Genomic DNA, 25,681 nt, shown 5'->3' with positions numbered 1-25,681 from the left:
GCCAGCAGGTAAAACCTGGCGGCCTCCTTGCAGGCTGTGGGGGTGGGAGGGGGGGCCCTCCTGATTGGGCACCCTGTGTCCAAGGCGGGTCCAACTCCATGGCCCAATCACCCCTACTGCACAACTCTCCCTCACCCCTCTAACCGACCCCGCTTGCATCACTGGGGCCCGACCAATTGTCCCCAGCGAGGCCCCAAAAACTTACCAGGGCCGTCATGCCTTTTGCTTCTGTTGCCTGGGTGCAGTCCTAGCAGTGGCCTCTGCTCCCAGTGGTGCTGCTGGGACTGAGAGCTGTTGGTCCATTGATCGGCCGGCAGCTCCATTAGATGGGAGTTCCTGCCACAGAGAGATGGAAAACCCGCCCAAGGCCAATTAAGAGCCTGGGGATTGTAAAATCCCAGTGTGGCTCCCCAGGCTTGGCAGATGTGGGCTCGCCCCCGGCTTTTTGGCCAGTGGGTGGGGCCTCAAGCCCCATGCAAAATTCCAGCCAACGTTTTAGTTCAATAAGAAAAATGGTCTCTCACTAATGTAATGCAATTCAAAATCTTCCATTTTTATAGAATGAATAATCAATCACTAATGATCGTTTGCATTATAAATGATGTGCTCACTCACCCAAGGTAATCATCCCATTAACATGTGCAGCATTATGTCAACAACAACCTGTGTTTATATAGCACCTTCAATATAATAAAATATCCCAAGACACTTCACTGGAGCATTATAAGTCAGAACATGACACTGAGCCCCATAAGGAGATATTTAGGACACATGCCCAAAAGTTTGATCAAAGAACTAGGTTTTAAGCAGCATCTTATAGGAGGAAAGTGAGGTAGAGAGGTGGAGAGGATTAGGGATGGAATTCCAGAGCTTAGGGCCCTGACAGTTGAAGGCACGGCCATTAATTGTGGATTGATTAAAATCGGGGATGCTCAAGAGGTCAGAATTAGACGGGCACAGATAGCTTGGAGGGTTGTGGGGCTGAAGGAGATTACAGAGATAGGGAGGTGTAGTCAGTCTTTTTTAACATAAACAGAAAATGCTAGAAATACTCAGCCAGTGTGGAAGCATCTGTAGGGAGAGAAACAGTTAACATTTCAGGTCTGTGACCTTCCAGCATCCGTAGTATTTTGCTTTCGGCTCAGTCTTCTTTGTTTGATTTCACTGGAGCCCTCCTGCAACATTTCAGTAAAATAAACCCCCCATCACTAGTGGATCTGGACATTACCATGAGTGGTGATAGGAGAGTTTGGGATGTTAGTTATGACAACTCCTCCAGATATTAATGAGGAGGAGTTTGCAGGATCAACTGGGCTGAGATTGGTCTGGGTCCTATCCTTAAACTATCTCGGGATCATTGCTGATACAATTCCATCTGGTTTTCTTCTTATACTGATCTTTGTAGTGATTGATCAGAACTAGCGTCTTTAAGAAGGCATTAAGAATTAACCATGTAGCACAAACTGGAGTTACCCACTAAGGTTGATGGTCCCTTCCCTGTAGGATATTAATGAGCCAGTTATTTTTTTATGGCAATGCAATAGCTTTTCATGGTTATTTTTCTGGTGCCAACCCATTATGGAATTCGATTTTAATGACTTGTCATGGTGGGATTGGGCGTCACACCCTCTGGGTTGCTGGTCTAAGTATCATGTTCTCGAAACTACTATCCCCTTGCAGTTTTGTGAACTATTCTATGCACCTCTCTCCACACCATCTCTGAATGAAAATATATTGGAAAAGAGTCATTTCATCCAGCAAGTTAATGGGGAGCTTAATATGCCCTACATTTTGAGCCAGTCTGACACATGCACCTGCCAAACAAATCCCAGGTAAATAATTAAATATGGGACTACCAGATCAGCCGAGCGACATAACAATAGAAGACCAGTGGTTTCTCAAAGTGACCTCATATTGTGTTTGTCAGCTGCAGATTTGATGTCATTTAAGTATTGTCCTGCCTGTTTTTCAATTGGAGATATGTGAACCTAGAACAAAGCATTCAGTGGAATATCACCATTAAACTAGGGCTCTCATCTAAAACATCAAAGGATTTATATCTAGATGCCTAGGGATAAAAACAGCACCTTTTCCATCCTCAGTACAAAAATCTGATATGGAGCACTGAATCACCCAGTGAAAACTATTGTGTTATTTTATTCTTATATGTACAAAAGGCCATTATATATTTTTTCAATTTCCTGAACAGAAGTCTGCTCTCATTTTCACCATGCTTTGTTCGTATTGTCTGCCTTGTATCATTGTATGTTCTGTAATAAGGTGTATTACTTTTCTGTAGAATGTCATTTCAGTGGAAGTAATTGATAAGGGCCTCCTCATTTCTCTGAAAGCAAAACAAGCTGGTGTCAGAACATAGTAGAATTCTGTATGATGCTGCTTTGGCTTTTCTCTCTGGATAACCTAACTCACCGAGATCGGGTGCAATATGGGTTTTACTACCACGCGATCTTATCTTCCATTGACTTCAGTACAGTGTAAAATCAGGTGGGATGTATTACCTGTATTGCATCCAATCTTGGCAGTTTCCCAATGGACAGGATAGATTAAAATTGCACCATCTCTCTCTCTCATTCCCTCTTATCTATCAGAGTGTCAAATGCTGCAGACTGGTCAGAGTCATTGCAGGTACAAATGTGACACAGTTAAAGCTCAGTGGAGTTCATTAGGAAAGTTTGTGAGGAGCTGTGTTTTCGTTTTATTCATTCATGGGATGTGGGCGACACTGGCCAGGCCAGCATTTATTGCCCATCCCTAATTGCCCTTGAGAAGGTGGTGGTGAGCTGCCTTCTTGAACCGCTGCAATCCATTTGGGGTAGGTATACCCACAGTGCTGTTAGGAAGGGAGTTCCAGGATTTTGACCCAGCAACAGTGAAGGAACGGCGATATAGTTCCAAGTCAGGATGGTGTGACGTGGAGGGGAACATGCAGGTGATGGTGTTCCCATGTATTTGCTGCCCTTGTCCTTCTAGTTGGTAGAGGTCGTGGGTTTGGAAGGTGCTGCCTAAGGAGCCTTGTGCATTGCTGCAGTGCATCTTGCAGATGGTACACACTGCTGCCACTGTGCGTCGGTGGTGGAGGGAGTGAGTGTTTGTAGATGGGGTGCCAATCAAGCGGTTTGCTTTGTCCTGGATGATGTCGAGCTTCTTGAGTGCTGTTGGAGCTGCACCCATCCAGGCAAGTGGAGAGTATTCCATCACACTCCTGACTTGTGCCTTGTAGATGGTGGACAGACCTTGGGGAGTCAGGAGGTGAGTTACTTGCCTCAGGATTCCTAGTCTCTGACCTGCTGCTGTAGCCACGGTTTGTTGCAGGATGAAATCAATAGTGAGCATCAAGTGAAAATAGACATCCGTAGGGCAGATAATTTAAAAATTCAGTAACCTTCAGAGGCTACATGACCCTTGTTTCGACATTAACAGAGCTTAAAAGGATATTACTCCTGGGAAGGAACTGATTTGGCATCAATTTAGATCAGTTATTATTCAGAATATCCAATATGGTTGCCAATAAATCTATTGTTGTTCAATACAATTATTTTTGAAGAGTTTAACAAGATTGATCTTTGGATAGCTGAAGACAGTATTGTTAAAACACTTCAAGTATAAAGAGTCCACACTATTTAACCAGTCTGTTGCAATGCTGAACAGCACAGAATGAGCACCTTACAGGCAGGAATTTGGCATAGTAATTTCTGAATGCAAACAGATGGCCTGGCACATTCCTAAACTTACTTCACAGCAAAATGACAAATCTTTTTGACAGATAACAAATTTTTACACAACATGTAGTTTCTTGTGCTCAGTGGGTTACACTTACATTGACCAACTGCCAGAACTTGTTTTTTACCCTCTTTCAAAATTTCGGATAGCGCTGGTTTTGTCTCAGTTTTGGGGGTCCGGATCTTGTTCTCATCTCGACAGCAGGTTTCATGGCCGGGGGTTGGGGGCTGGAGAATTGCGGCAGAATCGCCTGCCACAGAACCTGACACCGGGATTCCTGGTTCCAATTCTCCTGGGGGTGGGATAGGCCAACAATGACCTTCCCATCCAGAGGCCAATTGAGGCCCTTAAGTGGCCTATGAATGGCTAATTAAGGGCCTCTTCCCATCGCCGCTGGGATCTTACCAATGGCGGGGGGCTGCCTCTGCCACGTGCGGAGAACGCCTTGTAAAGTGAGGTGCCTTCCCTTCAGGCTTGGGGGGGGCCCTCCTTTGTGGGCAATTTGTGGTCCACAGAGGACGCCTCCCACCCCACCTCCCCGAGATCCTCTGTACCCCCCACCCCTCGGCACCCCCCTCCCTCTGGACCGAACAACCACACCCCCACCCCGCCTCACCAGTGCCTTCCAGACTGGCCCAGCGGTGACCCTGCCTCAACTACCTCTTCTCCTGAGTTCCACGGCTGGGCCTGTGTCCAAGGCCTCTGCCGTACTGGCAGCTAATGGAGGCGGGATCCCTGTTCCTTTCAAGCCTTTAAAAGGTTGGGGATCCTGCCTTCTTAAACTTTGACCCCAAAAGACCAGAGGATGACTCCAGGGGGCTGAATAATGCAGAGGTGGAGTTCCTTATTTCTCATGTTGCTATGTTCAATTTTCCATAAATTGAAAACATAAGAAATAAAGTTCAGATTAATTTAAGGAAAAATCGGAAGAATAGAATAATGAGGGCAAAATGAACTAAAAGTTAAGGAGTATTATTTTCAGAAAAAAGGGCCCTGACTTTAAATAACAGGGACTGATATTAAATAGAATGTTTATGTACTGAAGAGAACAATGAGGATGAATCTGGGTCTTAAATCTCTAACTTATCAGTAGAAACTAATACCATTGAACATATTTTCATTGGAAAAAAGATTACTGAAAGAAGAGATGATACATTGATATAAAATGCTTCAAAGGATTGATAGTGTAGATGTAAACCAGATATAAGGTTCACCTACAGTTTGCTCCCCCAATGTCTTGGTCTATGCCCAAGTCATAGAGACCAGAAAGAATCAGATTTGATTCCCGGCATGTCACGAGTTATTTGCTTTTAGCTGAGGTAACGACAGGCTGGTCAGTTTAACATCAGTGGTGAGTAATATTTTAGAAGCAATAATCAGGGAAAAAAACCAACAGGTACTTAGAGAGGTTTGAGTTCATGAGAGAGAGTCAGCATGGATTTGTAAAAGGCAGATTGTACTTGACTAATCTAATTGAATTTTTTGCTAACATAACAGAGAAGCTTAATGAAGGGAAAGCAATGGATGCTGTATGTATGGATTTTAAGGAAGTGTTTGATAAATTACCACATAAAAGGCTGGTTAACAAATTTGAGGCTCATGGAATAGGGGGGTCAGTGTCAGCTTGGATAGAAAATTGGCATAAAGACAGAAAATAATGACTCGTGGTAAATGGTTGTTTCTCACACGGAAAAGTGGTAGACAGTGGTGTTCCCCAAGGTTCAATGTTAGGACATTTTTTTGATATATATATAAATGACTTGGATATTGAAATACAGAGTAAAATTTCAAAAATTACCGATGATACCAAACTTGGAGTTGTGGCAGACAGTGAGGGTGATTTCCATCGTCTGCAACAGGACACTGATAGAATAGCAGAATGAGCAGAAAAGTGACAGATGGAATTTAATACAGAGATGTGGGAGGTGATGCATTTTGGCAGAAGGGATAGTGAGAGGCAGTATAGCCTTAATGGCACAGTTCTGAAGAGTGTGCAGGGACAGAGGGACCTTGGGGTTCATGTTCATAGATCTTTGAAGGTGGCAAGACATATTGAGAGAGTAGCATATGGCATCTTGGGCTTCATAAATAGAGGTATTGAGTACAAAAGCAGTGAAGTTATGCTGAACCTTTATAAAGCTCTGGTTAGGCCCCAACTGTATTGCATTCAGTTTTGGCCACCACACTTTAGGAAGGATGTGCCAGTCCTTCAGAGGGTGCAGAGGAGATTTACCAGAATGGTGCCAGGGATGAGGGATTTTAGCTATAAGGTTAGGTTGGAGAAGCTGGTGTTGTTCTCCTTGGTGCAAGGGAGACTGAGGTGAGAGTTTATTGAGGTATATAAGATTATGATAGGTTTAGATAAGGCAGACAAAGAAAAGCTGTTCCCATTAGCTAATGGTACAAGGACTAAGGGACACAGATTTAAGGTTTTGGGCAAAAGATGCATGGGGAGGTGAGGAAGAACTGTTTTAGACAGCGAGTGGTAATGACCTGATACTCACTCCCTGCAAGGTTGCTGGAAGCCAAGATGATGAATAACTTCAAAAGGAAATTGGATGGGCACTTGAGCAACATAAACTTGCAGGGCAACTTGCAGGGATTGAGCAAGGGAATGGGACTGATTAGATTGCCCTCCAGAGAGATGGCATGAACTTGAGGGGCTGAATGGCCTCCTTCTATGCTGTAATGACTCTATGACTCTATGAAGTGACCATAGAGAGTACCACAATTTGTCTTAGTTCTCTTGGTCTGGGGAGAGGAATATCAAACAAGGTATTGTTAAAGATCACAATTCATCATCCCCAGTTTGAAAGCTCTTTTGTTTAGGTGTTGAGTGAGAGCAAGATTAGGCTCAGTTTTGATTCACCTAAGGTTTGACTAGCCTACTAAAATAGGACCAGGAGTAGTCCATTCAGCCCTTTGAACTTGTTACATCAGTGAAACATATCAAGGCTTATCTGTACCTCAATTTCTTCGAACTGCCTTTGACCTTTGATAATCTTTCACAGCATCTACAGCCTTTCGGAGGACAGAATTCCAGATTTCCACAAGCCTTTGTGTGAAAGTGTGTTCCTGATTTCATTTGTTGTGCTTTGTTCTGGATTCCCTCACCAGTGGAAATAGTTTCTCTGTACATACCCTATTGAATCCTTTTGTTATTTTAAATATTTCAACTAGTTCATTCCTTAACCTTCTAAATTCAATGGAATATAAGCCAGGTTTATGCAACCTGTTTGCATAATTTCAAGCCCTGGTACCATTCTGGTGAATCTGTGCTATACACATTCCAAGGCCAATCTATCATTCCTGAGGTGCAGTGCAAGATTGCCTCCAATTAATTGTGCTTCCACTTTTGCTAATGGTTTCACTATCTTTGCTCATATTTGAATGGTCACTTGGGCAAGGGATTTGCAACAATGAGCCAACATATTAAGGACAGGAAAAAGAGAAGGGAGAAAAGTGCCAAAAAAAGGTTTAAATTGATTGCAGAATACAGGCAAAAAATTGACAAAACTTTGTGCAAGACCAGAGATCAGAACAATGTATATTTCCCAAGTAGCAAATATATGGAATTGATTCCCACCAAAAGCAACCAAATTCCATGGAGTTGAATTTCTGCAAGCACTCTTCCGATCCTCTGTCACTTTGTTGGACAATCTATTGAAACTCTGGAAAAACAATGCAAATGCTGTTGTTGCTGTTTTTCGAGGTTTCTATGGATTTTCCACTGAGGTTATAGACACTCGTAACTGCAGAAGTTCAACCCCAGTGTCTTAAATATCCCACCTATATTGTGGAAATGGCTTCAGGGCAATGCATTAACTGGAAGCTGGGTTTCAGAAAATGGTTGAGAGTTAAAGTGTAAATTACATACACAGCCATGCAGAATACTATGAATCCAGTCTGACTTAGACCACAGAACTATCCACTGAGAATTTCCTCAGCCACTTAGACTGTTTCACCAATGTAATAGGAGAAAATCAGGAGGACCCCTAAGGAAATTTTCCCCATCATATTTGTCAGGTTAAATTCTGTAAATTATTATGTCAGATTGATATCCTGGAGTATATGATTAACTTCTGGAATCAGGGAGAATCTTTGAAGGGTTTTTATCTCTTTGAAGTTTCATCTGTGGTTATTACTTGAATAGATTAAATTCAGTGCAAATTGCACATGGTCCATTGGGGAGATGGGACATACAGCTTTTTCACAACTAGTACTTTATTATGTTTCCTATTTAGTTTAATGTCAATAATTTAACATCTAAAAATAATGTAAATCTTTACATAAATTTTGAATCAATTTTCAAAATGTCACTTTACACTTCAAACCATTATGTCTGACTCATCCCTTTGTAGTACTGAATCCACCTAAAATCAGAATTTCAACACAGGTAAGTGTGAGTTATAATATTTTGGTAGGAAAAATAAGGAGGTCACATACTACTTGTAAAATAAGAATCTAAATGGGGTTGAGGAACAAAGGGAACTAGGCATATAAATACACAAGTCACTGAAAGTTGTGATGCATGTCAATAAGACCATAACAAAAGCAGCGAGCACTAGGGTTTATTTCTAGAAGAATAGAATTGAAAAGTAGAGAAGTTGAGCTAAGCTTGTATCGAATCTTGGTTTGACTACACTTGCAGTATTGTGTACAGTTCTGGTTGCCATATTATTAAAAGGATAAAGAGGCACTGGAGAGGGTGCAAAATAGATTTACAAGGATGATATTAGAACTGTGAGGTGATACCTATCGGGAAAGGATGAACAGATGGCTAAAGGGTGACTTAATGGAGGTCTTTAAAACTATGAACTGTTTAGATAGAGTAGACACAGGCATAATGCTATCACTTGTAGAGAAGAGCAAAACTACAGGGAATTGATACCCAGAGAGTGGTGAGAATATGGAACTTGCTATCACAAGGCGTAGGTGAAGCAAATAGTATAAATGCATGTAAGGGAAAGCTAGATAAGCACATGAAGGAGAAGGGAGTTGACATTTATGCTGGATAGAGTTAGATGAGGAAAGTAGGGAGGAGGCTAAAGTCAAGTATAAGTGCCAGCATAAACTGGTTGGGCTGAATGACCTGTTCCTGTGCTGTATATTCTATGTAATTCTATCTAAAATAGAATCCATATAGGCACCAGTGCTTTATACATGTCATGGTGTGGAGCTCATAAGTTAAGTTCCTGCAGCAATTTGGCAGCTCATTTTGTGTAAAATGCCCATTCCAATGTGAGTTGGCTGTAACATTTCAAAACGTTTTCAAGGTCTAAATGGTTCAGAATTTTATTACTGAATTTATTTTGTGATAGAGTATTGATCCATTTGTAGCAATCTTCTGGTTGATTCCAATGCCAGTTTAAGACAGATACAAACACATAGATGGAAAGACTTGTTAACCTGAACCACTGATGCTGCACTAAAAGGCCCTTTGACATTCAATAAGTCTTTGAAAAAGATGAAAGAAGAATATATCATGGGGTATGCTGCAATCCTGTCCAAAATCGTGAAGAATGATGGAAACTTCTGGCAGTGAAGCCTACCATAGCCTTACCATCCTGATCAAGATGCTATTCACTCACCTCATTGGATCCAACGCTGGCTGATGCTCTCCTAGCTGTTGGCTGTGAAAAGCGGCAGGACAGCGGATTGGGCCTGGGCTCTTGACAGCTTTCCCTCCCATCTGCCCAACATACCATCACTCCCCAGGGTTGCCATATGGAAGCACAGAACAGAATCAAAAGTACTTCAATGGAGAGAGAGGGCCTTGCGGCAACTCAGTGGGAGCCTTTCTGCCATCCATGGGGCACTTTTGCCCCTTTGTGGTCCATTGCAGACTCTTTTGCCATTCCATTCAGAGCCCTCATAATGACAAGCTCCTTCTTGATGGCAGAAATTTCACTGGTAGCAGGCCAAGGATTTGGCATGAACCCTAATACAGGATAATGAATCAGAGTTGGTTAGATCTGGAGGGACCTAAGAGGAAGACTGCTAGTTGCCTTTGAGCTAATAACATTCATGCTCTAATGATTTAGACTTTGGAATTGAAAGCACAATTTCTAAATTTCTGGATGATAAAACTGGCGGGGGGGTGGGGGGGGGGGGGCGGGAGGAGGGGGATAGTCAAAACTGAGGAGGACTGCAACAAATTACAAGGAGACATCAATAAACTTGCAGAATAGGCATATAATTGGTAAATGAATTTCAACACAAATAAGTCTGAGGTTCATTTTAGTAAAAAAAATAAGGTTGCATGTTACTTGGAAAAAGAGAATCTAAATGGGATACCGGAGCAAAGGGATCTGGGGGTACAAATACACAAATCACTAAATGTTGCAACAAAGGTTAATAAAGCCATAACACAAGCAAACCAAGCACGAGGATTTATTTTTAGAGGAATAGAATTGAAAAGTAGAGAATTTGTATCTAACCTTGCTTAGAACACTCGTCGAGTGCTGTATTCAGTTCTGGTCACCATATTATAAAAAGGATATATAGGCACTGGCCGAACTTTTATGTGGTGGTGTGGCCCTGCCCACCAGCTGAAAAGTTAGGGGTGAACCCGCCTCTGCCAGACTGGGAAGTCACACAGCGATTTTGCGTGGCCCAGGCCCTTAATTGGCCCCGAGTGGGACTTCGACCCCTCTGAGGCAAGGAGTCCTGCCTCCAGGGGTTGCCAGTCAAGCAGAGAGCTGGCAGCTCCCCAGTCCCAGCAGTGCCACCAGGAGTGGTGGCCACTGCTGAGACTGCATCCAGCCAGAAGAGGGCCATAGGTGGGGGCACCAAAAGATGTTTCGGGCCTCATCGGGGAAAATCAGCTGGGCCCTGGCGTGGTTGCTGATTAGGAGGGTGGGGGAGGTGTTTTAGCAGCGGAGGCTTGTGCCATGCGGGGCCCTCCATGGGGCACAGGGTGCCCAATCAGGAGGGCCCCCCAGCCCACAAGGAGGCCGCCTTGTTTTGCCAGCTGTCCTTCCCAGGGGGCGAAGTGCCCGGCTGCCGCTGGTAAGATACCATCGGTGGCAGGAGGCCCTTACTGGCAATTAATTGGACAAATTAAAGGCCTCAATTGACTTGGGTGGGTCGGCCCTTTTCAACCTCCCACGCTCCTGGTAAAATTGCATCAGGGGCAGGTAGGTACCTCCCACTCTAATTTACACCACTCCCCCCACCTCCAGTCTGCTCCCGGGGTGGGGGCATAAAATGTCGGCCACAGGATAGGAAGCAAAATAGATTACAAGGATGAAACCGGAACTACTAGGTTGCATATTTCATAACAGGATTTACAGGTTGTGTCTCTTTTCTCTTGAAAAGAGAAAGTTTAGGGGTGACCAAATAGAGGTCTTTAAAATTATATTCTCATGGAGTTAGCCACCATTTCCAGGCTGGAAAGGATAGACAGCAAGCTCTGCACAAAGCCCTGTGCCACGTTACTGCCAGTCTCATCCATGCTCCTTGACAGTGACAGCAGGCTTTCTGGCAAGCCTGCCGATGCATCAAGTATCTCATTGTGCATACCCATGAAATTTTTTCTGTACCACACCCTATCGAAGGCCTCATTTGAGTCCTCTGAAGCAGAATTTGTGTGAGACCTTGCCCTCCAGTGAGCTGGCAGTTGCATGATCCTTTACCCTGTCCTGAAGCAGGTCACTTGTGCCTGATGATTTACCATGTCCAAATCCCACATTTATGCTACTCTTTGAAGTATGTGCATACAGGTCTGGCTGCGAGTGTGAGATTGAGAGATGATGTTTCATCATCATCAATCATTTGTTCCTCTTGCACCTCACACTCCTGTGCCACTGACTGGCCAAGTGGCAGTTCTTGGGTATCAGAAAGGAGAAAGGCACAAAGGTAGGGTTGCAGTGAGGGGGGTGGGAGGGAGCGCGAGAGGGCATGCTTATAGATATATGATTTAGAGTCATAGAGTCATGCAGCATAGAAACAGGCCTTTTGGCCCACCACGTCCATGCCGACCACAATGTCTATCTATACTAATCCCACCTGCCTGCATTAATTCCATATCCCTCTATGCCTTGCTCATTCAAATACCTGTCCAGATGCCTCTTAAATGTTCCTACTGTTTCTGCTGCCACCACCTCCTCTGGCAGCTCATTCCAGATACCCACTATTATTTGTGTGAAAAATTTACCCCTTTGATCCCCTTTAAACCTCCTCCCTCTCACCTTAAATCAATACCCTCAAGTTTTAGTCACCCCTACCATGGGAAACAGACTCTGGCTATCTACCCTATCTATGCCTCTCATAATTTTATATACCTCTATCATGTCCCCTCTCAGCCTCTTTCACTCCAGGAAAAACAGACCCAGCCTATCCAATCTCTCTTTATAACTCGAGCCCTCCAAACCAGGGAACATTCCTGTGAATCTTTTCTGCACCCTCTCTAGCTTAATCACATCTTTCCTGTAGTGCGGCAACCAGAACTGCACACAGTACTCCAAGTGCGGCCTAACCAACGTTATGTACAACTGTAACATTGAGTACAACTCTTGTACTCAATGCCTCGTCCAATGAAGGCAAGCATGCCATATGCCTTTTTCAGCACCCTGTCTACCTGTGTTGCCATTTTCAGGGAACTATGTACTTGCACCCCAAATCTCTCTGCTCAACAACACTCCCCAGGGCCCTGCCATTCACAGTATATGTCCTGCCCTGGTTTAACTTCCCAAAATGCATCACTTCACACATGTCTGCGTTAAATTCCATTTGCCAATCCCTTGGCCATTTTCCCAGTTGATCTATATCCTATTGTAACCTTAGACAACCTTCTTCACTGTCCACTATACCACCAATTTTGGTGTCATCTGCAAACTTACTAATCATGCCCCCTACATTCACATCCAAGTCATTAATAAATATGACAAAAAACAGAGGGCCCAGCACCGATCCCTGTGGCACACCATTGGTCACCGGCCTCCAATCTTAAAAACAACCCTCCACAACCAACCTCTGCCTACTATCACCAAGCCAATTTTGTATCCAAATGGCTAGCTTATCCTGGATCCCATGTGTTTGAACCTTCCGGACCAGCCTACCATGCGGGACTTTATCAAAGGCCTTGCTAACATCCATGTAGACAACATCCACCACCCTACCCTCATCAATCCCCTTGGCCACCTCCTCAAAAAACTCAATCAAATTCATTGCACATGATTTCCCACGCACAAAGCCATGCTGACTATCCCTAATCAGACCTTGCCTTTCCAAATGCACATAAATCCTGTCTCTCAGAATCCCTTCCAATAATTTTCCCATCACTGATGGAAGGCTCATTGGCCTGTAGTTCCCTGGCTTATCCCTGCTGCCCTTCTTAAATAAATGCACAACATTAGCTATCCTCCAGTCTTCCGGTACCTCACCTGTGGCTAACGATGATACAAAAATCTCTGCCAGGGCCCCAGCAATCTCCTCCCTTGCTTCTCATTGCATCCTAGGATACATCTGGTCAGGCCCTGGGGATTTATCCACCTTAATGCGTTTCAAAACCTCCAACACCTCCTCCTTTGTAATGTTGATATGCTCCAGGATATCGGTGTTCCCTCCCTTGAACTCACTAGCTTCTCCATGGTAAATACAGACCAGAAGTCTTCATTTAAGACCTCGCCCATTTCCCGTGGCTCCACACATAGATTACTACACGGATCCTTAAGGGGACATACTCTCTCCCTAGCTACCCTTTTACTTTTAATATACTTATAAATATAAGTATATTAAATACTATATTATATTATATTAAGTATATTAGATATAAGATATATATATAGATATAGATACTTATAATATACTCACATGCATTCAAGTCCTCTGAAGAAGGAATTTTCCTCCACACAAGATAAGGATGCAGGTTGTCCAACCTTTCCCGTCTAAGAGCGAAGTCCAAAGTACGGAAAGTCCTCATCAGGGAACTCCTCTTTGCTGACGATGCTGCTTTAACATCTCACACTGAAGAGTGCCTGCAGAGTCTCATCAACAGGTTTGCGGCTGCCTGCAATGAATTTGGCCTAACCATCAGCCTCAAGAAAACGAACATCATGGGGCAGGACGTCAGAAATGCTCCATCCATCAATATTGGCAACCACGCTCTGGAAGTGGTTCAAGTGTTCACCTACCTAGGCTCAACTATCACGAGTAACCTGTCTCTAGATGCAGAAATCAACAAGCGCATGGGAAAGGCTTCCACTGCTATGTCCAGACTGGCCAAGAGAGTGGGAAAATGGCGCACTGACACGGAACACAAAGGTCCGAGTGTATCAAGCCTGTGTCCTCAGTACCTTGCTCTATGGCAGCGAGGCCTGGACAACGTATGTCAGCCAAGAGCGACGTATCAATTCATTCCATCTTCGCTGCCTCTGGAGAATACTTGGCATCAGGTGGCAGGACCGTTTCTCCAACACAGAGGTCCTCGAGGCGGCAAACATCCCCAGCTTATACACACTACTGAGTCAGCGGCGCTTGAGATGGCTTGGCCATGTGAGCCGCATGGAAGATGGCAGGTCCCCAAAGACACATTGTACAGCGAGCTCGCCACTGGTATCAGACCCACCGGCCGTCCATGTCTCCGCTTCAAAGACGTCTGCGAATGCGACATGAAGTCCTGTGACATTGATCACAAGTCGTGGAAGTCAGTTGCCAGCGTTCGCCAGAGCTTGCGGGCAGTCATAAAAGCGGGGCTAAAGTGTGGCGAGTCGAAGAGACTTAGCAGTTGGCAGGAAAAACGACAGAGGCGCAAGGGGAGAGCCAACTGTGTAACAGCCCCGACAAACAAATTTTTCTGCAGCACCTGTGGAAGAGCTGTCACTCTAGAATTGGCCTTTATAGCCACTCCAGGCGCTGCTCCATACACCACTGACCACCTCCAGGCGCTTACCCATTGTCTCTCGAGATAAGGAGGTCAAAGAAGAAAAGAAGAAGAAGAACTTATAGAATCTTTTAGGATTCTCCTTTATCTTATCTGCCAGGGAAATCTCATGGCCCCTTTTCGCCCTCCTAATTCCCTTCTTAAGTGTACTCCCACATCCCTTATACTCCTTGAGGGACTCGCTTGATCCCAGCTGCCTATACCTGACATATGCCTCCTTCTTTGTCCTGACCAGACCCTCAATATTCCTCATCAACCAATGTTCCCTAAACTTGCCAGCCTTGCCCTTCTATCTAATAGGAACATGCCAGCCCTGAACTCTTCCTATCTCACTTTTAAAAGCCTCCCCTCCCCCCCTCTCACTCTCCCCCTTCCCCCCTCTCACTCTCCCCCTCCCCCCTCTCACTCTCCCCCTCACTCTCTCCCTCCCCCTACCCCCTCTCGCATCTCCCCCTCCCCCCCTCTCACTCTCCCCCTTCCCCCTGTATGTAAGCTTATTCAATCCAGACGTCCTTTTACCTGTAAACAACCTCTCCCAATCAACTTTTGAGAGTTCCTGTCTGATGCCATCGAAATTAGCCTTCCCCCAATTTAGGACTTCAACTTGCGGACCAGTCCTATCCTTTTCCATAATTATCTTAAAGCTAATATAGTTATGGTGACTGGTCCCAAAGTGCTCCCCCACTGACACATCAACCACCTGCCCATCCTCATTTCCTAAGAGGAGGTCGAGTAGGCCCTCTCGTAGGGCCATCCACATACTGCTTCAAAAAACTATCCTGGACACACTTAACAAATTCTTCTCCATCTGATCCCTTCGCACTATTAGGGAAGTTAAAATCACCTACCATTACAACCCTATAATTCCTACACCTATCTGTGATTTGCCTACATATTTGCTCCTCCAATTCCCTCTGACTATTGGGGGGCCTATAGACTTCTTGCATTAAAGTAAATGCAGTTTGGCCTACCAGACCTTCCACACTCCCTTTCCTGCCCCTGCCCGGCCTGCCTACTGGACTTGCTTGCTTTAACCTCTACATTTGCCTCAACTATCTCATCGGAGAGACTACTACTTTGGGTCCCACCCCCCTGCCAGACTAGTTTAAACCCTCCCGAGTAGTACTCGCAAACCTCCCCGCAAGGATATTGGTCCCCTTCCAGTTCAGATGTAACCCCTCCCCCTTGTACAAGTCACCTCTGCACCAGAAGAGATCCCACTGGTCCAAGTAGCTGAAGCCCTCCCGCCTACACCACCATTCATTTTCCTTATCCTCCTATTCCTACCCTCACTAGCACCTGGAACAGGGAGTAATCCTAAGATTACAACCCTAGAGGTCCTGCTTTTTAACCTTCTGCCTAACTCCCTGTATTCACTTTGCAGGACCTCATCTCTCTTTCTGCCTATGTCATTAGTACCAATATGTCCACGACCTCTGGCTGCTCACCCTCCCCTTTCAGAATGCCCTGTGCCCACTCCAAGACATCCTTGACCCTAGCACCAGGGAGACAACACACCATCCTGGATTCTCACTCACAGCCACAGAAACGCCTATCTGTGTCCCTAACTATCGAGTCCCCGATCACTACCGCTCGCCTACACTTTGACCTTCCCTGCTGTACAACAGAGCCAGTCGTGGTGCCATTGACCTGGCTGCTGCTGCTGCTTTCCCCTGAGAGGCCATCCCCCCAAACAGTATCCAAAACAGCATACTTGTTATTGAGGGGAATAGCCACAGGGGACTCCTGCACTACCTGCCTGCCCCTCTTGGTGGTCACCCATCTATCTGGCTGAACCTGTGGTGTGACCACCTCCCTGAAACTCCTATCGATGATACTTTCTGACTCCTGTATGCTCCTCAGTGAGTCCAACTGCCGCTCCAACCGATCCATGTGATCTGAAAGGAGCTGCAGCTGGACACACTTGCTGCAAATGGAGTTGTCAGGGACATTTGACTTCTCCCTGATCTCCCACATTTCACAGGAGGAGCTGACTACCCCACTGACTGCCATTTCCACCCCTCATATTACTTCTGACTTGAAAGAAAGAAAGAAAGAAAGACAGAAATTGGGAATAAAAAAAAACTGAGCCTTACCTGGTCAGTACTCACCCTCCTCAGCGAAGCCCGACGTATACCAAATCCTGCACTTCGACCTTACCAGCAGCACTGCCACCTCGCAGCCCTTCCCAAAGATGGCTGCTCTCGGATCTTTAATCGCGCTTTTGGATTTTACCTCAGGGAAGAAGCCGCTGTCGATGTTGATGTCGATGTGAGTCGCTGACTCCAGGAATCTCCAACTCGGGGCTCCGCTGATCCCGGGCCTCTAACCAGTCATCGGGCCCACACACCCGCACCGCGCCTCTGCAATTTAGACGTGAATATAGGAGGTATGATCAGTAAGTTCACTGATGACACGAAAATTGGTGGTGGCGTAAATAGTGAGGAGGAAAGCCTTAGATTACAGGACGATATAGATGGGCTGGTAAGATGGGCGGAGCTGTGGCAAATGGAATTTAATCCTGAGAAGTGCGAGGTAATGCATTTTGGGAGGACTAACAAGGCAAGGGAATATACAATGGATGGTAGGACCCTAGGAAGTACAGAGGGTCAGAGGGACCTTGGTGTACTTGTCCATTGATCACTGAAGGCAGCAGCACAGGTAGATAAGGTGGTTAGGAAGGCATATGGGATACTTGCCTTTATTAGCTGGGGCATAGAATATAAGTGCAGGGAGGTTATGATGAGGCTGTATAAAATGCTAGTTAGGCCACAGCTGGAGTACTGTGTACGGTTCTGGTCACGACACTATAGGAAGGATGTGATTGCACTGGAGAGGGTGCAGAGGAGATTCACTAGGATGTTGCCTGGGCTGGAGCATTTCAGCTATGAAGGGAGGTTGAAAAGGCTAGTGTTGTTTTCCTTAGAGCAGAGAAAGTTGAGGGGGGATATGATTAAGGTATACAAAATTATGAGGGGCATTGATAGGTTAGATAGGAAGAAACTTCTTCCCTTAGCGGAGGTGTCAATAACCAGGGGGCATAGATTTAAAGTAAGGGGCAGGAGGTTGAGAAGGGATTTGAGGAAAATTCTTTCCACTCAGAGGGTGGTTGGAATCTGGAACACACTGCCTGAAGCGATGGTAGAGGCAGGAACCCTCACGACATTTAAGAAGTATTTAGATGAGCACTTGAAACGCCATAGCATACAAGGCTACGGGCCAAGTGCTGCAAAATTAGATTAGAATAGTTAGGTGCTTGATGGCCAGCACAGCCATGATGGGCCGAAGGGCCTGTTTCTGTGCTGTATAACTCTATGACTCTGTACCGTCTGCAGCTTGTAAATCTGAAGAAATTGTGGGATGAGGGAGAAGTGGGATGTGAAAAGGAGATTAGGTAGGAATATACCATCAGCCCTACCACTGGTATCAGCCCTACCACTGGCCACTGCCTCAGTCATGGCTGGTCCGATGATGGTTAGCAGCGTCTCCTGCATTTTGTCTCCCAGCAGTTAGATGCGTCAGCTTGTCCTGCAAGAGAGAGAGGGAAGTGCAATGTGTTTGGATGATGTGGCTGTTATGGTTGAACAGCTGGTAGCGTGTGCAAGTTGTGAGATATGGGTATGAAGCTTGCAGCAGTGTTAATTGTGTGCAGGTGATGTGAAGCTATGACTGTGAAGTATGAGTTGTCGTCGATGGAGATTGTTGGTAGGTGAGTGAAGGCAAAGCAGTGAATGGATCAGTGTGTGAGGCTAGTGGTCCAGTTGTTAGGATATGGCATTTGAAAATGCATTCACTAACCTTGATCTCTCGTGTGAGGTCATTGTTGTTTTTGCCGCGCTTGCTGCATCCAGGCCTTCAGGGCTACGCTACTGGCCTTGAGCATGACAGCTATTTACTCCCATTGCCTTTTCAGTGCCTGCCTGGAGGGCCTCCTGATCCCCTGTGGAGAGAGGACCTCTCTCCCCCTGTCCACCTTCCGCACCAAGCCTTCAGAGCTGTGTTTGAATACCTTGGAGCATGCTCTCTGCCCTGTTGCACCACAATTCAGTGTTATTCTTGCTCACACTCTGTTCCAGAACCCAATACAATGAGAAGCTTTTTTCATCCCACTGCTGCCATCCTGCCGTGAGAAGCTTTTTATGTTGGCTGATGAATGAGATGCGTGGAGTTCATTGATTGAAAATCTCAAACAGGTTTATTATCAGCTAACAACTATATATAGTACAGAGTTAACTATTACAGAACTTGCCTCTTGGTGTTACAGTAGCAGAGTGAGACTGGCATGCAGTCACATGACCACATCCTGGCACTTAGCTCCTTACCATACTAAGATCTTAAAGGTACATTTCTCTTAAAGGCAATCACACAAAACCTGATGCAGCCAGAATGCACCAAGAGTTGTAGGCTGGCTTTAAGTAGTGCAGGCTGGCTTGAAGTGGTGCTAGCCTTGCATGAACTCTGGCCCACTGCTGAGCATGCAGCCACTCACAAACACATCTCGTGCTAGGCTGAGTGCATTTAAATTAGCAAGCAGCATGAAGCTTGCATGCTGTCTGCATCGGAAGGAATGGACATAGGTTTGTGCATCACGATTCCTGCCTGTTTTCCGTCCTAATCAATTTTTCCCCCTTAATGACTGTACTGATCAATGTTGCAATGGACATTGTAAGGAAGTTATTTTATTGCATGTTGTAAAGCTGAGTAAGGGAGGAGTTTTACTTAAATTGGTCAGAAGTAATTTTGCCCTGGCAATTTGCCTTCTCCATGAATTAGCAATACAGACAATTAAGAGAAGTGTAATGTGTTTAGATGATATAGTTGGTATGGCTGAATAGCAGAAAAGTGATGCACAATATTGTATCCTGAAATAGGATGTGTATTGAGTGACCAATGTTTTTTTTCCTTGCCCTTCGTTCCTTATGTATGCATATATTTTTATGTTGGCAGTGGGGGTGGGGGGGGGGGGCGGTGGTTGGGGGGGGAAGTGTTCATGAGTATTAGGCTCAGGACACTTACTGGTTGTACACTCTGGAGTCACATAGACATCCATATCCAGCTGGCACAGAACTGGGCAATATTGAGGGACAGTTCTGCACTGCAGAGGACCAATTTTAATGGGATCAGTTTGCACAGGATTTTGGAGGCAGCCAACTTGAAATGTGTGAGCAGTGCCAACAATTTCATGGCGTGGCATGAGAAGGGTATTAATAGGCAGCAGTAGGGTTGAATCCTGTCCTTGCAGCAGTTTGTCAAAAAAAAGTTCATATCCCTCCATCTATTCTACTGTCCATGAGAATTGTAGCATTCTAACAGGATCTGAGCTTTATGAAAGATTTCCTCTGCAAAGTATTTTACCATATCATCAAGAAAGCACCCTCTCTGAAGTATTGTTATTCTCAGTGATGTACCAAATGGTGATATATTGCATGAATAACTAATTAGTAGCCTTGAATTTGCTTTGGATTTACATCCTTTGCGTGATAGACTACCGAAAACCTGCACATACATTATTTTTGCCTGGCCTTGAGGGAACTGGCAGATGTAGCTCTGAAGGGTAAAGTCAGTGTTTAGTTTTTAGTTTAGAGATACAGCACTGAAACAGGCCCTTCGGCCCACCGAGTCTGTGCCGACCATCAACCACCCATTTATACTAATCCTACACTAATCCCATATTCCTACCACATCCCCACCTGTCCCCATATATCCCTACCACCTACCTATACTAGGGGCAATTTATGATGGCCAATTAACCTGTCAACCTGCAAGTCTTTGGCATGTGGGAGGAAACCGGAGCACCCGGAGGAAACCCACGCAGACACAGTGAGAACTTGCAAACTCCACACAGGCAGTACCCAGAATTGAACCCGGGTCACTGGAGCTGTGAGGCTGCGGTGCTAACCACTGCGCCACTGTGCCGCCCCTGTGAGTTTGTAGCTACCTTCCAAAATAAAGGGAAAACGTCTGAGACGTTTCAAGAAATGTTTTATTGTTTTCTCCAAAAGAAACTTTTTATTCTTTGCTGACGGCTGGTTTCACTATTCAAAAGTCTTGCCCACGTACGTTTACACATTTTGGGCTGAATTTACTGCCGGGTGCAGCGGCGGGTGTACTACCATGCCATTGCGATCTACCGCACGACGGCTCAACATAATATGCCAGTCGGACTACAGCACCCCAACCATGTGGAGGGGGCGGGCTCTCCGACACCAGCAACAGCATCAGCTGCCTGTGCATAGGCACTGGCACCATTTTTTAAAGGGCAGCCTGCCCCGCTGGTACATTTGCATTTTCAAAGGCCTACCCACCCCTCTCCCCCCCACCGCCCAATGCACCACAAAATAAACTATTGCTCTCTTCCTCCCCCAATAACTATTACATGTTCTAGTTGCCCTCTCCCCCCATCCCCAAAAACACTTACCTGCAAGACCTGACTCTTCCCCCTCTCCCCTACACTAGTCATGTACATTTGCCCCCTTCCCCCCACTACGCTGAAATCATAAGTACCCTTTTTCCCCACCTCGGTGGTGCCAGCTTTCCCTGGACGAGAAAGTGAAGTTGCGTGAGTGCCGACCACCACTCAGAAGATCTCCACCAGCCGGTAAGATCGCTTACAATTTCATTTACATTTATTCATTCTCTTAATTTAAATATGTATAGCTGGGTCCTATTGTCCAGTGGTGATGGGGCCACCACGGAGCCTTGCCGACTGTGGGCAGTTCCGTCCCGGCACTTACGGCGCGGGCTCCGTGGTGGGCCTCTGCTGGAGCGATCTGCTGCCCCCCCCCCCCCCCCCAATCACAGATTGGGACCTCAACAAAATCCAGCCTTTTTTATGGAAATTGTCTTTACCATCAGAAGACAACATCTTGCATTTTTACAGCACATTTAACGTAGTAAAACATTGCAACGTGTTTCAATGGAGTATGATCAAACAAAATTTGGCACTGAGCCACATGAAGAGATATTAGGACAGATGACCAAAAGTTTAATCAGAGGTAGGTTTTAAGGAGCGTCTTAAAGGAAGAGAGAGAGTTAGAGAGGTAGACAGGTTTAGAGAGGGAATTCCAGAGCTTAGGGCCTAGGCAGCTGAAGGGAGGACTACCAATGTTGGAATGATTTGAAACCTGATGTGTGCAAGGGGTCAGAATTTGAGGAGTACAGAGATTCGAAAGACTTTTAGGGCTAGAGGAGGTTAAAGAGATAGGGAGCCCTGTACGCAATGGTTTACCTACTTGTAACCCATAATATTGAACGAAGGATGCTCCCATGTGCTGTGCCAATCACCTGAATAACCAATCCTGTTAGTTTTAATTCAGTTTTGTTATTTTGTGTTCAAAATATTACATCAAAAGAAACAGTTAGATAAACCAAATTGTATTTGATGTGAAAGTCCATTTTCTTTCATCGAGCTATCTCTTTTCAGAAGCAGTAATTGTGTAATCATAGCATTATTCCATACCATTTTCATTAATTTCACTCTTTTTCATATTAATGTTAATCTAACTGTTGCAAGACAAATAATTTACTGAAAATACCTTGAGTAGCGTCATGTGATAAATACTGAGTATTGAATTTCCTTGTATCTGTTGAAATTTACACATTGTGAACTTTTACTCTATGTTTTGATCTCTGATGCCACACATCCATGCCTTTTCATTACAAAAGGCCTATTCACTGTGCAATCCACATATGTATTTTTGAAGACAGAAAATCAGTTTAAATAGCTCTCTATGTTTTCATGATGAGTTAAACCTATGTTTGGTACAATCAGGCCGTGAAACATCTGAACTTCAATTACCTTGGCTGAGAGTCCTTGCAAAACGGCAATTTTTTTCCAGCTCATCATGAAATCAAAATCCACATTTAATGAAAAGACTGAAACTCAACCAAGATTTCACCTGCACTATTGGCAATTTTAGTGACTCAATCTGGTCTCTAATTTCAGAAGACATGGTCCTACAAGTCAAACTGATCCAAATGTTCAGCAGATGATCAGACATACATTACAAAATGTTGTACAGAGCCTCAATTTTACACTTCTCATGATTACATACATGCAGTAATGGACATCAACAATTAATCTAGTACCAGATCTGCCAACATAAAATTGCTGATTATCAAAGCTTGGCAGTTGAGTTCTTCAATCAAGTTGCATATCTTCAGTTACAAACTACAATGTAATCACAAATTCTTCAACTCCTAGCAAGGCCTTTCAAAAAGCCCCAAACCATTATTAGGATAAAGTAATCAATCCCAGCTGAGATTGATAGCCTTATTCTGTAGGGATAAAGGCCCTTTTGGAAGTAGAGATTTGTTTGGCCAGAAGGGCCTAGCAACACCTGAGACGAGTAGCTGGCCACCTTCCAGCTGGCATCACATGGGCACTGCCAAATTGCCCCGGTCTTGCAAATGTCATTATCCTTGGAAGTTGAAACAGTGTCTACGTCTTTGGGTGAAAGTCGTAAAGGCATTTCTGCTCCACCACACTTGCACCAGTCGAGCGAGCCCCATGAAATTCAGGAGCACTGATTATTATCCAAGCCAGGCCTGACAACAGCTGAACTACAATATAATACTGAGTGAAAGCAACTTAACTTCCAGCAGCATCAGGGATTAAATCAGTCCCAGAGGAATCTAGCACTTATTTATTTGATGATATGTCTAAGACTGTTAGGTTAAGTTCATAGTCTACATTCAACATAACACTGATGGGATTTCAGTTTTTTGAAGGCTCTCCCTCGGGTAAGGTAAGCATTAAATTGCATTTGTTAAGTAGCAAAAGGGCTGCAGCATTATGCAGTTTTGTCTTCATTAATGAAGCTCTTGTTTTACCTCTGGGATATGTTGATATGAGTCATCATCCATAGCCGTCACCATCTTTTGTCTCTTTCCACCTAACTTCAGTTAATCTTACAGGTGTTATATTTTCCCAATCGCCTATTATATTGTACTTTCTCATTCTGCTTAGATAACTATTAACACTTGGAACATATTTTTTTATCTACTTCTACTTTCATCCAAAACAATTTGACCTTCCTCAAACCTCCTAACTTTACATTCTTAAACATCTACCAACGTTTGGAAATCTTCCTGGGTCTTCAAACCATCCTGAAAACTTTCTGATTAGGTGAACGATGCTTGACCTTAAATATCTTGCACCAGTGAAGAGAAATTCATTGAATTGAATCAGTAAATAGATACATTTTAGAAATTATAATTATAACTAATTAGTTTCCAAAAATGTTTTTCATCCAATTATTTTACTTGTTTCTCAGTGTATAAATCACCAGGCAGAAAACAACACTGAAACATCTTTCCAATGCTTCATTACTATGTTATCAAACTATAGGCCACGGGATATAAATCTACCTGTATTTTCAGTATTACCTTTCTGGCCCCAGCAACTCTTCCCACTAGGTTAGCCTGGCAGGACAGCCACAATGGCTTCCAAATGTAGGCATCTAATTAAAATAGCAATGAAGCCAAATTGGTAGCAGCATCCAATCTGTAGGTTTAAAGAAGGGTTTTGTCGACTTCTAGCAGGTGTTCCTCTCACTTGATTAGTAGAGCAGGTTAAAATTGCATGCCGCATGTTGCTGCTAACAGATTTTGTAAGGCCTGAAACAGATGTTAGGTTCCCTAGTTGCACATGCAATGTGCCTAACACCAGCATAGGCACTGGAACTGAATGAATATTCTTTCTTTTTCTTTCTTTTGGGCCTCCTTATCTCGAGAGACAATGGATACGCGCCTGGAGGTGGTCAGTGGTTTGTGAAGCAGTGCCTGGAGTGGCTATAAAGGCCAATTCTAGAGTGACAGGCTCTTCCACAGGTGCTGCAGAGAAATTTGTTTGTCGGGGCTGTTGCACAGTTGGCTCTCCCCTTGCGCGTCTGTCTTTTTTCCTGCCAACTACTAAGTCTCTTCGACTCGCCACAATTTAGCCCTGTCTTTATGGCTGCCCGCCAGCTCTGGCGAATGGTGGCAACTGACTCCCACGACTTGTGATCAATGTCACACGATTTCATGTCGCGTTTGCAGACGTCTTTATAGCGGAGACATGGACGGCCGGTGGGTCTGATACCAGTGGCGAGCTCGCTGTACAATGTGTCTTTGGGGATCCTGCCATCTTCCATGCGGCTCACATGGCCAAGCCATCTCAAGCGCCGCTGACTCAGTAGTGTGTATAAGCTGGGGGTGTTGGCCGCTTCAAGGACTTCTGTGTTGGAGATATAGTCCTGCCACCTGATGCCAAGTATTCTCCGAAGGCAGCAAAGATGGAATGAATTGAGACGTCGCTCTTGGCTGGCATACGTTGTCCAGGCCTCGCTGCCGTAGAGCAAGGTACTGAGGACACAGGCCTGATACACTCGGACTTTTGTGTTCCGTGTCAGTGCGCCATTTTCCCACACTCTCTTGGCCAGTCTGGACATAGCAGTGGAAGCCTTACCCATGCGCTTGTTGATTTCTGCATCTAGAGACAGGTTACTGGTGATAGTTGAGCCTAGGTAGGTGAACTCTTGAACCACTTCCAGAGCGTGGTCGCCAATATTGATGGATGGAGCATTTCTGACGTCCTGCCCCATGATGTTCGTTTTCTTGAGGCTGATGGTTAGGCCAAATTCATTGCAGGCAGCCGCAAACCTGTCGATGAGACCTTGCAGGCACTCTTCAGTGTGAGATTTTAAAGCAGCATCGTCAGCAAAGAGGAGTTCTCTGATGAGGACTTTCCGTACTTTGGACTTCGCTCTTAGACGGGCAAGGTTGAACAACCTGCCCCCTGATCTTGTGTGGAGGAAAATTCCTTCTTCAGAGGATTTGAACGCATGTGAAAGCAGCAGGGAGAAGAAAATCCCAAAAAGTGTGGGTGCGAGAACACAGCCCTGTTTCACACCACTCAGGATAGGAAAGGGCTCTGATGAGGAGCCACCATGTTGAATTGTGCCTTTCATATTGTCATGGAATGAGGTGATGATACTTAGTAGCTTTGGTGGACATCCGATCTTTTCTAGTAGTCTGAAGAGACCACGTCTGCTGACGAGGTCAAAGGCTTTGGTG

General features: G+C 44.9%; 1 protein-coding gene across 2 annotated transcripts in view; it reads left to right on the top strand.

Annotated features, from left to right (window-relative positions):
- luzp2 (leucine zipper protein 2) overlaps positions 1-25,681 on the top strand; it is a 355,809-nt gene that overhangs the window by 267,720 nt on the left and 62,408 nt on the right. The gene's annotated exons all lie outside the window — the stretch shown is intronic.

The sequence above is a fragment of the Heterodontus francisci genome, chromosome 14 (assembly GCF_036365525.1).
Source record: "Heterodontus francisci isolate sHetFra1 chromosome 14, sHetFra1.hap1, whole genome shotgun sequence".
Lineage (NCBI taxonomy): Eukaryota > Metazoa > Chordata > Chondrichthyes > Heterodontiformes > Heterodontidae > Heterodontus > Heterodontus francisci.
The sequence above is the reverse complement of the archived record's forward strand: the minus strand, read 5'-3'. Positions and strand labels throughout refer to the sequence as shown.